The sequence below is a fragment of the Triturus cristatus genome, chromosome 11 (assembly GCF_964204655.1).
Source record: "Triturus cristatus chromosome 11, aTriCri1.1, whole genome shotgun sequence".
In the NCBI taxonomy this organism is placed as follows: Eukaryota; Metazoa; Chordata; class Amphibia; order Caudata; family Salamandridae; genus Triturus; species Triturus cristatus.
In genome coordinates, this window is record NC_140594.1 from 936023833 (window position 1) to 936037605 (window position 13773).

The 13773-nt window shown below is 41.2% G+C and overlaps 1 long non-coding RNA gene across 1 annotated transcript in view; it reads left to right on the forward strand.

Annotated features, from left to right (window-relative positions):
* Positions 1–7149, forward strand: part of LOC146785646 (uncharacterized) — a 130089-nt gene extending 122940 nt beyond the window's left edge. The window contains exon 5 of the long non-coding RNA XR_014970719.1: positions 6298–7149. This is a non-coding gene — a long non-coding RNA (uncharacterized LOC146785646). The remainder of the gene's footprint in view (positions 1–6297) is intronic.
* Positions 7150–13773: the final 6624 nt, after the last annotated feature.

Here is a 13773-nt window from a genome sequence, read left to right on the forward strand (position 1 = left end):
TCTAGGCCTCACATATTTTGTCATAGATGCGATTGCTCCCAATATTAGACGGGGCAATGGGGAAAAAGACCTAAGAAAATTAGAATCCCGCTATATTTTAGAACTAAATAGCAGAGCCCCATCAGGCCTTCATATGGAAGAGGACCTGTATACACATCTATAAGAACAAAAGACAGGTCTATATTTAAGTCCTCAGTATCATGCCATTGCTGCTCTCTTTCTGTAATCTTTTTAACTATGTTTATGTAATTGTATGTTTTGTCAGTTTTGCACTGGGTAGCACTGTATTAGATAGAATAAGAGAAGTCCAGATTTGCTTGTATAAGTCAGAGAAGCATGTGTAGTTCATGCCCACTAGGGCTTAATCTGAAATATGGCAGCAAAAGCCATTATGCAGGCCCACTAGGGCAACATTTACGTTTTGGTGTGTTTAATAATACGGAGTACAGTGTTTAAATAATACGGAGTACAGTATTTATTGCGTATTTACGCAAATGAAGTCATGGTATCATGGTATCAGTTTAATCTTGATTTTAACTCACACCAATTTTGTCATGCTTGCTTTTGCTTTGATGATGAATCTTTAAATGAACTACGAGTCTGTTTTCCATTGCACTTTATTTGTAGTTTATCATGTGACTTATCATGTGCACAGCTTTTTTTGACAAAACTTTGTTGGTGAACAAGCCTGCTGGTTCAGGCGAAACGCGTCCGAAATTGCCGCTGATTAAAATCTGATACAGATTGTCAAGACGAGGCGTCGTCATTCTTTTCCTTGAGAGGAGTATCTGTGCATATTACGGACCTAGTTTGCGAGGTCTGCTCGACGACGCACCCGCTGATCAGGAGTGCGGTGGCTGTTCGCAAACGCTGTGGAAAGTGTCTATATGTATGTATAGATGTATGTATAGATGTATGTATAGATGTATGTATAGATGTATGTATAGATGTATGTATAGATGTATGTATAGATGTATGTTAGTATGTATGTTAGTATGTATGTATGTATGTGTGTATGTGTGTATATATATATTCACTGAAAAAACCATAGGTTTCAGACATGTTATAGTTAGCGGAAATTTTACTGATAAAAAACCAATGAAATTCCCCCGTTATAGTTAGTGCAGGCAACTATAACTCACGCGACCGCAATCTTCTGCTGATGCTAATACTGTATTTAGACACTTATTTGCCCATGTCTTCTTCCATAAATTTTTAGCTATACATATATTAGAAATAATTTTTTTTCATAAAGACACATGTCATCAGCAGAAGATTGCGGTCGCGTGAGTTATAGTTGCCTGCACTAACTATAACGGGGGAATTTCATTGGTTTTTTATCAGTAAAATTTCCGCTAACTATAACATGTCTGAAACCTATGGTTTTTTCAGTGAATTTGCAAGGTTTTTTAAATGCTAATTCCTAACTATAACGTGTGTGAAACCTATGGTTTTTTCAGTGAATTTGTACGGTTTTTTAAATGCTAAGTTACTTTACGCCATTCGTGGCGTGCACGCCCACTTAACGCAGTTCGTTCCGTGCGCGCACGGTGGGCACGCGGTGCGCTTCGCGCACCGCGCGCCCTCTTTACGCAGTTAGTGCCGTACACGCAAGGTGGGCACGCAGTGCGCTGTCCGCACCGCGTGCCCACGTTACGCACCGTGCGCACATGGAGGACATATTATGCGCTTCCTTGTGATAGGTAATCTGTTAAATTTAATTTGTAAGTGATGACAATAATATGCCATGCACAGAGATTTTTTTTTTTTTATTAAAATTTTTAGCGTAAGCGCACCGTACGCGTACGGTAAGCGTAATCGGCGAAATTTTCAAAAAATAAAAATTTACCGTTTTTGGCCTTTGAGGACTCAACTAACATGGCTATGTGCATGGGCGCTGTCTAAACAGCCCCTTTATATGTTTTTTGCCTTTATTTACAGCCCCCCCCCTCAGAGTGCGAGAGAGAAAATGGTGGCCGCCGCTTCCTGGTTTCGACCGATTCGAATGTTTACTTAGATGTAACAGCCAATCAGAATCGCGCTCGCGCACGCCACCGTACGCGTACGGTAAGCTTACGGTAAGCGTACCGTAAGCTGGCTCAGATATATATATTGATTTAAAGGCTATTTTCTCTGAATCTACTGAACAGATTTACACCAAACCTAAAAAAGGCACTTCCTTGACCTGAGGACTACCTCTCTGCCAAATTTCTAGTAATTCTGTTCAGCCGTTCGGGCTGTAGCCCTGTCTAAAGATCCTATGGAAAAATGCATGGGAAAAATGCGTTTTGGGACCCCCCTTTTATCTCAGCCCCCGCTTGACGAATCCCCCCGAGACTTTCAGGGTAGGAGCGGAGCGTAGCGCCCCACCTATTTTGAGAAATTCGCGAGGATTCGTCGACCGGCGCCAAAGTTATTCAAAATAGAATGTTGCGGATTTCCTATGGAAAAGGGGTCCTAACTATAACTACCTACTGGCGACCGCCAGTAGGTAATATATATCTCTACTGGCAGTCGCCAGTAGATAGTTATAGTTAGGACCGAGTTTCCATAGGAAATCTCAAAATTCTATTTTGAATAACTTTGGCGACGATTGACGAATCCTCGCGAAATTTTCAAAACTAATGGGGCGCTCCGCTCCTACCCTGAAAGTCTCGGGGTGATTCGTCAAGCGGGGGCCGAGAAAAAGGGGGGGGTCCCAAAATGCGTTTTCCCCATGGATTTTTCCATAGGGACTTTAGTCGCAGCTACAGCCCGAACGGCTGAACAGAATTACGTGAAATTTGGCAGAGAGGTAGCCATAAGGTCCATGAAGTGCCTTTTGCAGGTTTTGGTGTAAATCTGCTCAGTATCTCCAGAGAAAATAGCATTTAAATCAATATATATATCTGTACACGCGCAGCGTGCGCGCTGGGTGCGCGCACCTTGCCGTGCGCGAGCGCAACTCTGATTGGTTGATCTTAGTAAACATTCGAATCGGTCGAAACCAGGAAGTGTCGGCCGCCATTATGTCTCTCGCACTCTGAGGGGGTGAAAAACAAATGTGGAGAACGTGAAAAGGGGGCAGGGTGGACAGTTCCTGACCCTCTAGCCGTGGTCAGGGGGTCCCAGAAGGACCCCCAAGGGCAAACATTTTCTTTTTTTTTTTTTCAAAAAATCGCAGAGTGCGCGCACCCTGCGCGCACCACCCAAACGGAAAAAAAACTGCGAATTTCACGCAGCGTGCGGGCACTCCGCTATTTTTCGAAAAAACAAAAATGTATTTGGTCCTTGGGAGCCAAGCGCTCCGTGCCCACCGTCCGCGCACGGTGCGCAAAGCGCTCCGTGCGTGCACGGCACGAACTGCATAAAGTGGGCGCGCGGTGCGCGAAGCGCAGCGCGAGCCCACCGTGCGCGCATGGTCCGTGAAGCGCACCGTGCGCGCGCCGCGAAAAAGTTTTGTTTAAAAAAATACATTGATAAATAAATAACTTAGCATTTAAAAAACCGTACAAATTCACTGAAAAAACCATAGGTTTCACACACGTTATAGTTAGGAATTAGCATTTAAAAAACCTTGCAAATTCACTTAAAAAACCATAGGTTTCACACATGTTATAGTTAGCTGGGCATTTCCCTCGTAAAAAAACAATGAAATTCCCCGTTAGTTAGTGCAGGCAACTATAACTCACGCGGCCGCAATCCGCTGCTGATGACGTCGGATATTACATCACTGATGACATATGTGTCTTTCTGAAAAAAAAAAAAAGGAAATGTATGTATAGCTAAAGATGAATGGAAGAAGACATGGGTAAATAAGTGTCTAAATACAGTGATGTAATATCTGACGTCATCAGCAGCGGATTGCGGTCGCGTGAGTTATAGTTGCCTGCACTAACTATAACGGGGGAATTTCATTGTTTTTTTATGAGGGAAATGCCCAGCTAACTATAACATGTGTGAAACCTATGGTTTTTTAAGTGAGAATATATATATATATATATATATATATGTATCTCATACCCACTCTGACAGATATAATCTCACTGGCTAGTGAAGATAACCCACCAGAAAATGAGGGACAATCAACGCTGTTTACTGTAGGGATGAATCAAGAAGATCATACCCCATTTCGACCACCATCTAGATTTTTGCCCCAATCTATAAGAGACAACCTCGACATTTTTGGGGAAAATGTAACCAAGGACATGAAACAACCATATGTTGCGGTAAACCAGAAAAAAAAGAAAATGTGTCCAAAAAAAGCACTTTTCCACAAGACAGTGAATAAACTCCAGAAAGAAGACGGAGTACTGATTAAATCCTCGGATAAGGGAGGGAACATTGTTCTATGGGGTAGGGAACTGTATAAAAAAGAGGCCCTCAATCAATTGAACAATAATAACTGTTACATCCGGATAAATATGAAGGAATATGAAGGAATATCTTCATAAGGCTGGATGTGTGGAAAGACAAAGGCTTATTGAGCTGGGATGAATATAAATTTATTAAGAGATAAACCAACGATCCCGGTGTTCAATATGCTCCCCAAGGTGCATAAGAGTCTCACCAGTCCACCAGGGAGACCAATTATCTCATCTTGTGGGAGCTTATTTGAGAACGCATCACGCTACATAGATTACTTTTTAAATCCGATTGTAAAATCGTTGTCTTCATATATCAAAGACTCAACAGATTTTTTAAAGTGTATCTTTGACATACAATGGGATGCGGAGACCATGTTATTATTGACACTCGATATTGCAACACTGTACACCAGTATAAGACACACAGATGTTTTAAAGGCAACTGAATATTTCCTAAATAGAAGACCAATTCGACTCCTGGAACACAACAAAATGATTTTAGAATTAATGGAATGGTGTCTGACAAAGAATATTTTTTTGTTTAATGATGAACTCTTTCAGCAGGAACAAGGGACTGCGATGGGCACCTGTTTCGCCCCCAGTTATGTGAATTTACATCTTGGCTGGTGGGAGGAACAGGTGCTCAGAGGCAGTCCATTGGAGCACTGGTCAGAACACATACTACTGTGGGTTAGATTTATCGATGATGTATTCGTGCTGTGGCAGGGCACGGAGACAGATGTAGAATTATTCATCAAAGACCTGAACCGGAACTCAATCAATTTAGAGTTTGTAGGTCACCACAGCAGAGTCACTATAGACTTTTTGGATATCCGGGTCAAACCGGTGGGAGGGAAGTTGGAGACCTCAGTGTTCCGTAAGGCTACCGCCGGAAATACAGTGCTCCATGCGGGAAGTGCCCATCCATCTGCATTAATTAGGAGCATCCCCTTTGGGGAGTTCTTTAGAGCAAGGAGAGCATGCAGTAATCAGGACGAGTATGATAAAATTGAGAATGAGATGACCTGCAGGTTTATCCAAAGAGGATATTCCCGGCTGTAATAAAGGGGGCCTCATTTAAGGCAAGGAACCTAGACAGACAGAAAATCCTGTTTGAACCATCGAGAACGAAACAGAGGAAAATACGGAGAGAGGAGAATAAAAACCATATCAATTCTAGATTCAGAACAACGTTCAATGAAAAGCATAAAGAAATAAGATCTAGTTTAAATAAACATTGGCATCTAGTGAGAAATGATCCCGTGTTAGGCTCTAAAATGAAGAAACACCCTGACTCTAAAATGAAGAAACACCCTGACATCACCTATAAGAGATCAAAATCATTGAAAGACTTGGTTGTAAGGAGCGAATATCAGGAAGTAAAAGGGCGAGCTCCCACCTGGTTACATCAGAAAGCAGGTTTTAAAAAATGGCCAAAATGCAAAGCGTGCCAGCATGGTGTAAATTGCACTGACTTGAAAACATTTTTTAATAAAACCATTGTTATTATGAGTTTTTTTACCTGTAAATCTAGCTATGTTGTTTACTTGTTACGATGCCCCTGTCCTAAAGTGTATATAGGGAGTACAACCCTTCCTGTATATAAACAAATTTTACAGCATAGGAGGGCAATCGTAAACCAAGACAGAACATATCCTATAGCATGACACTTTGAGACCCATCATCAAAGTAACCCGGTATTCCTTCAATATTCCTGTATAGCTGAAGTCCCGAGGAAAAAGAGGGGAGGGGACAGGGAAAAGGAATTAAGGAGATTGGAAACATATTTCATCCTAGAATTTAATTGTAAAGAACCACAAGGGTTAAATGTAGATGAGGATCTCTATACATGGCTGTCTTGAAATACTCAGAGGAATAGAGAATAAGAAAACTGCACACATGGTAAACCATTGATATGGGGTTTTTTTTCTTTTCTTGTCCTTGTTTTTAGTGGTGAAAATTTGTCAACATAAAGGTGAATTCAACATGAACAACCGCTCTGCTGAGAAAATCTTAAATATGGTCCTAATATTTGTAAATATGTATGTATGTGTGTTAACAATCCCTATTTTGTTTTATTTAATTGTGCTGGGTTGAAGGAAGTAAATAGGCATCTTATTTGATAACTGCCTAAGTTTACATAAGCACTTGCACTTTAAATGTGTTATGATAATCATCATTAGGAGAAACTGTTTTGATTATTTGATTTTTCTACAGAATGTATAAAAAAATGGCTTTGGTTTTGTTTCAATAGGAGAAAACCATAATATGCTATATATACCAATTATTTGTACATAGTAGAATAGGGATCTCTTGTGTAGTTTGCACAACAAGCATTAGCACTTTAAATTGCCAATTGTTATAACGAAATGAAAAAGGCACTTGCCGAATATGTTCGTTAAGAAAAAATATCATTTGCACTTGCACTTTGAAAAAATCCTGAATTTTATAGAAATGTATGGATATCTCTGACCATAATTGACTATTAAGAATGTGTGCAAGGAAAGGTATTCCTGCGGTATAAAGAATAGTTTTAATTATTGGGTCGCTGAAAAATATTTCCTCTCTCTTCTCTCCCTCTTTGTAAATATACAGAGAAGTAACACCCTCTAACATGATTTCGGAGAAAATATTAAGGGAGGAGAGGGGAGTAGGCACAATGTGCAATATAAAAACATGTTAAAGGAATAGGAACAAACATGTTAAGAAATGGCGGCCAAAGTGCATCAAGCGGAGCCTGTGATTTAATATGTTGTCCCTCTTTGATGTCATTCACCAATTGTGTATTTTATTGACAAAAAAATGGTGCACAAACATTGTGAACAAGGCAGCGTGAGTCTGCCGAAACGCGTTCATGTTACACCTCGTTCATTAAAATAAAGACTGAGTGCCCAGTTTTAACTTTGGAGTGCTGGATGTTTATTTCACAGAAGAAATACACCTATAATTGGAGATGTATATATCCATAACCAAGTTCTCCGAGGACAGGAGCCTCCAACCCTTCAGGGCGGCCTCAGAAAACTGGCACGGAGCAGCCCTTCAAATTCACAAAGAAAGCACACAGTGAGGCCCAATACCGGAGTCTGCTTTTAATCACAGGCAAAGCAACGCAGAGTGTATATATATATGAATTAGCAAAGTGTCCTTGCAGGGGGAGCGCTTGAAGCTGGTGCCGGCTGTGAGGTAGGATAGCCTCACAATTGTTTCACGAAGCAAAAGAATGAAGCCGCACTCTTCCTGGATATGAAATTGGTAAATTTAATGACCTTCTCTGTTACCAACGCGTTTCGAACTCCACTGGTTCCTGATCACGGTATTTACAAGAGTCCATTTATTTTTACATTTTTATACCAACTGTTCCGTCCTGCCCACAATGAAGTATTCTGGGAGTTGTAGTTTAAATCAAAAACACTTAATCATATGTATCATGCTGATTCCACTTGTCATGCTTGTATGTCTGTAACTTTGACTGTATTCTGAGTTGGACACAAAGTCCGTGTTCCGTGACTAAAACTTACGTCTCTTGATCCACGCAACCAATTAAGCGTGTGTAAAGCTAAGTGCCAAGGGTGGTAATTAAGATCACAAAGCTATTTGTGAAACAAGTCCTGTCTCATATATAAATGGGGCTGAGTGCCCTGTATGGAATAGGTTTCTCAAGGAATTCATGAGTACAAATTAGTTTGCTCGTTAATAACCATACAAATTCCTTATGGCGTTAATATGTCTAGGCCTGTATGATGGTGTGGACTTGCATATGAATTAGTACATGACATAGAAGAGACAGAGCTATCAGACACACAAATACTACAAGAAATGGATATAACAACGAATGCTCACCCCCGCACTAATTTCAAAAACAAATCAAAATTCTGTCCAGCACTACATCCGGGCAATCGGATAGATATGTTTCATGACTTAGTGGTGGCAGAATTAGAAACAATGGAAAACATCAAATCGAAGAAGAAAGAAAATCTTTCCATACAAGAACGCCAAGCCTTACAAGCATTGAAAAACAACAACAAAATTGAAATTAAACCAGCTGACAAGGGGGTAATATTGTCATTTTAGACAAACAAGCGTATATTGATGAAGCACTACGCCAGTTAAATGACGCAACCAATTACACTCAACTAAAATCCAACCCCATTCCAGATATGATCAGTGACTTTCACAATCGATTACAGAAATGGTTTGACCAAGGAGTGCTCAGTCAAGAAGAAAAAAACTTTTTGACGACTAATCCGGTGACACCTACAATCTACTTTCTGCCGAAAGTCCTAAAACCCGTGGTTGCGTGGATCAAGAGACGTAAGTTTTAGTCACGGAACACGGACTTTCTGTGTCCAACTCAGAATACAGTCAAAGTTACAGACATACAAGCATGACAAGTGGAATCAGCATGATACATATGATTAAGTGTTTTTGATTTAAACTACAACTCCCAGAATGCTTCATTGTGGGCAGGACGGAACAGTTGGTATAAAAATGTAAACATAAATGATGGACTCTTGTAAATACCGTGATCAGGAACCAGTGGAGTTCGAAACGCGTTGGTAACAGAGAAGGTCATTAAATTTACCAATGTCATATCCAGGAAGAGTGCGGCTTCGTTCTTTTGCTTCATGTATGTATATATATATATATATATATATATATATATATATATATATATATATATATATATATATATATATATTACGACCAAGTCCCCTCAGATGAAAGGCTTGCAGGTAATCGGCAGCTTTATTGACCAGGCATAATGCATTTCGGAGTGAGTTCCTTCTTCAGATGCCTCTTCGAACAACAAGTGCTGTCAGTGTCCAGATTTAAGTAGCGCCGGCTTCGCTCCGATAGGCCAGCAGAGCGTGGTGGGAGTGGCATAGATTGAGGCATCCAGGGTAAGTACCTTCCCCAAGTGGGTGGCGACCTCGTTCCTGCCAGAAGCACCACTACTTCGCGCACAGTACTACCTTTCCCAGAAGCCTTCATCCTGCCGCCATTCCAGCCCTCGGAAGATCCCGGCATAGATTAAATAACCAGTCCGCCGCAACAAGTGTTGCTGGATGCAGGAATGGCGGCGGTGCAGCAGTTTTCACTTAAAAAACCATAGGTTTCACACATGTTATAGTTAGCTGGACATTTCACTCGTGAAAAACCATTGAAATTCCCCCGTTATAGTTAGTGCAGGCAACTGTAACTCACGCGACCACAATCCTCTGCTGATGTCAGATATTACATCACTGTATTTAGACCTATTTACCCATGTCTTCTTCCATTAATTTTTAGCTATACATATATTACAAATATTTTTTTTTCAGAAAGACACATGTCATCAGTGATGTAATATCTGACATCAGCAGAGGATTGCGGTCGCGTGAGTTATAGTTGCCTGCACTAACTATAACGGGGGAATTTCAATGGTTTTTCACGAGTGAAATGTCCAGCTAACTATAACATGTGTGAAACCTATGGTTTTTTTAAGTGAATTTGCAAGGTTTTTTAAATGCTAATTCCTAACTATAACGTGTGTGAAACCTATGGTTTTTTCAGTGAATTTGTACGGTTTTTTAAATGCTAAGTTATGTATTTTATTTTTTTTTATAAAGTTTTTTCACCGTGCGCGTACCGTATATATATATATATGTATATATATATATATATATATATATATATATATATATTTATACTGGCGATCGCCAGTAGATAGTTAGGACCGTGTTTCCATAGGAAAACCACAACATTCTATTTGGAATAACTTTGGCGCCGGTTGACGAATCCTCGTGAAATTTTCAAAATAGGTGGGGCGCTCCGCTCCTACCCTGAAAGTCTCGGGGGGATTCGTCAAGCGGGGGCTGAGAAAAAAGGGGGGGGTCCCAAAACGCGTTTTCCCCACGCAATTTTCCATAGGGACCTTTAGTCCAAGGTACAGCCCGAACGGCTGAACAGAATTACTTGAAATTTGGCAGAGAGGTAGTCCTCAGGTCAGGGATGTGCCTTTTGCAGCTCTGGTGTCAATCTGTTCAGTAGTTCCTGAGAAAATCAAAAGTAAAATCATATATATATATATGGGCGGAGCCTAACTACACATCTCATCCTGAGATCTGATTGGCTGTCAGCATTTCATCCAAGAAGTGTTGGCAGCTATCTTGGGACCAATATACATGATAGCACCTCATTAAAAAGCATTGCAGTTAATAGAAGGTTTTAAGACTTTAGTTACATTATAAAACATTTGTTGATGGTACCATACTCATTTTAGTAATTGTGGTATGTTCTAAGGTGATTTCACCATGTGAAAACTCCTTCTGCTGGGATATCATGATTGAGAGAAAAATATTTTCTCATGCTTTTCCCACAGAGGTTTGGAAGGTGATCTATAAGCTAAACTGAGAGCTTATTTTCTGTAAATTCACATTATCTTTCTCAGTCATGTGAGAATGAAGTCTGACATTCTCAGTAAAACATGTACATCCAACAAGGGCAGAGACTGTCAGTTGATTCCTTTGTGTTCTACTGCAGCTTCCCAGAGTGTTCCAAAGAACAACTAGAGCGCTAACAGTCCTACTTATGATAAACGTATGGCACACCTGAAGCCATCTTGCTTGGATTAAAGTGGTAACTCTTAAAACATTTAATTTAAAAAGGAACAAAATGAGGGGTTTCATTTTTCCATAAAAAGTATGATTAGTGCTGCAGAAAGAAAAATTAGGGCACATTTTGAGTGACTTCTCAAATCCTCTTCTATTTCATTAAAAAATTCTGACATGCAGACTGAAACATGCACTTTCAATACCAGCAGCAGTTTTCCCTGGTGAGCAGTAGCTTTACTACAGTGATCTAATGAGCAAAAAGAGTGCTAACATTCTGAATTTATGGCAAATGTGTGACACATCTGAATGCCTTTGGAATCAAAGTAAAAAACAAAGTATTTCCTACTGAGGAGACTGCAGTAAATGAGGAAATTAGGAAACTTCATAACAAATAAGTCTGCCAAGATGGCCACCAGAAACAACAGAGCCCAAATGTAGCCCAAATATCACCCAGATGTAGCCCAAGTATAGCCCAATGACAGAATGTCCCAGAGTGTTCTTAAAAACCACTAGAGCGCTTACTGTCTTCATTATGACAAAAGTATGGCACACCTGAAGCCATCTTGATTGGAATAAACTGGTAACACTTAAAACATTTAATTTAAAAAGGAACACAATGAGGGGGTTCATTTTGCCACAGAAATTATGATTAATGCTGAAGAAAGAAAATGAGGGCACGTTTTGAGTGACTTCTCAAATCCTCTTATATTTCATTAAAACATGCAGACTGAAACATGCACTTTTAATACCAGGAGCAGACTTCCATGGTGAACAGTAGTTTTACTACAGTGATCTAATGAGCAACTAGAGTGCTAACATTCAGAATTTATGGTAAATGTGTGACATATCTGAATACCTTCATGATGGAATCAAAGTAAAAAACTGAAAGCATTTCCTACTGAGGAGACTGCAGTACATGAGGAAATTAGGAAACTTCATAACAAATAAATCTCTCAAGATGGCCACCGGAGACAAAAGAGCCCAAATGTAGCCCAAACTCACCCAGATGTAGCCCAAATATAGCCCAATGACAGAAGTGTGCAAAACACTTATTATTTTGTGTTTTCGCAGTGTTATATAGTGCAGACTTGTCAGATATTGGAGTGCTTTACATGAGCATTGGTTACATCACACAAGAACAAATTCATTTTGGTTGTAGACATGGGGAGACTAAGTGATTTGACCAGAATCACAGAATGTCGAGCTGAAGCAGAAGCTCCAACCTGGTTCCCCAGTTGCAAAGTCTGCAGCTCTGGAAGTAACACCACATCCTCTTCCCTAAGTGCAACATTTAATCAAGTGGTCAACTGGATAAAAAACAAAGGTAACAAATAATTTAAAAGTGCTTTCTCGCTATTTGAAAACTCAGAAAATATGTCCTTATTTTAGTCCTTTAGAGCACTAACCATAATTTTGATGCCAATAAGACCCTCTCATATGTAATTTCTAAAGGAAATGCTCTAGGTATTACAGTTTAGATTACATCAAGATGACGTCAAGCGTTCCACACTTTTGTAATAAATATAGAATGTTAGCAATCTAGTTGTTCATTAGGATACTGTTGAGAGGCAGAGGCCAGGGGCACGGACTCTGAAAATTGAAGGCAGGTAGGAGGGTGCAAAGGCAACAATTTAACCACACTGAGCAGGCAGGAAGGGCCGTGGCAGCACAACAGACTATGGAGGGCAGTGGAAAGGGGGGCAGGGGCAACAAACCAACAATACAGGACTTGCAAGAGAGGCTGTGGCAATGTAATAGACCATTGTGGGCAGAAGGAAGAGGCAATGGTAGTACAACCATACATGCCAACAGACACGATTCAGCCAGGAAACGTCCAATGTTTTTAAGCTCAAATGGGCTTTAATTTATCTGTCTCCTGTCTACAATCTCCTCTTTTTCAATGTAACTCAAAGGGGAAAATCAATACCCCAGTTTTTTTTCAAAATCTCCCTCTTACCAAGTTCAAAATGTTCGCAAGTATGGTACATTGGATCATGGAAGGAAATGGGGTAGGGACATGGACTTGGATAACAGAGGACAGGAGGGACATGGAGAGGTGCACCAAACTGACCCTGCAGGGCAGGCATCAGGGTTTGCAGCAGCACAATACACCACACAGAGCATGCGGGACGGGTGTGCAGCACAACAATCCATAGAAAGCAAGAGGGAGGGGACAGGACCGTGCACATGGACAACGGAGAACAGAGGTGCAAGAGGCAGGACCATAATGGACAGACAGGAGAGAAAGCTGCAGCATAACAGACCATAAAGGGCAGGAGGGATGGATCAGGGGCATTACAACGGAACGGACAAGCCAGGAGGGAGGGAGTAGGAGTCTGCACATATAAACAGAGGGCTGGGGGCAAGGGGGCAGGGCAGGAGCAGCAAGATAGCCATGGAGGTCAGGCAGGATGGGCACTAGAAGCAAGCCACACCATGAAGAGCAACAGTGAGACTGTGATGGCATACACACAGACCATGGAGGGAAGGTGGGAGGGGTTCAGGGGCAGCTAACTGACCACACAGGGAAGGTGGGAGAGGCCATGGCAGCACAGAAGACCATGCATGGCAAGTGGGGGGGTTAGTGGTAGCACAATGGCTATGATGGGCAAGGAGGGTGCAGGGGCATGCACAAAGGACGATGGAGGATAGAAGGGAGGGTCAGGACCTGTGCACAGACAAAGTTCAGGGGAAGGGGCCTCACAACAGACCGCACGGGGCAGGCAGGAGGAGCAGTTGCAGCACAACAGACCAGGGAGGGCAGAAGGGTGTGGCAGTACAATGGACCATGTAGGAAAGGAGGAAGAGGATAGGGGCATGGCATGTGGATAGGC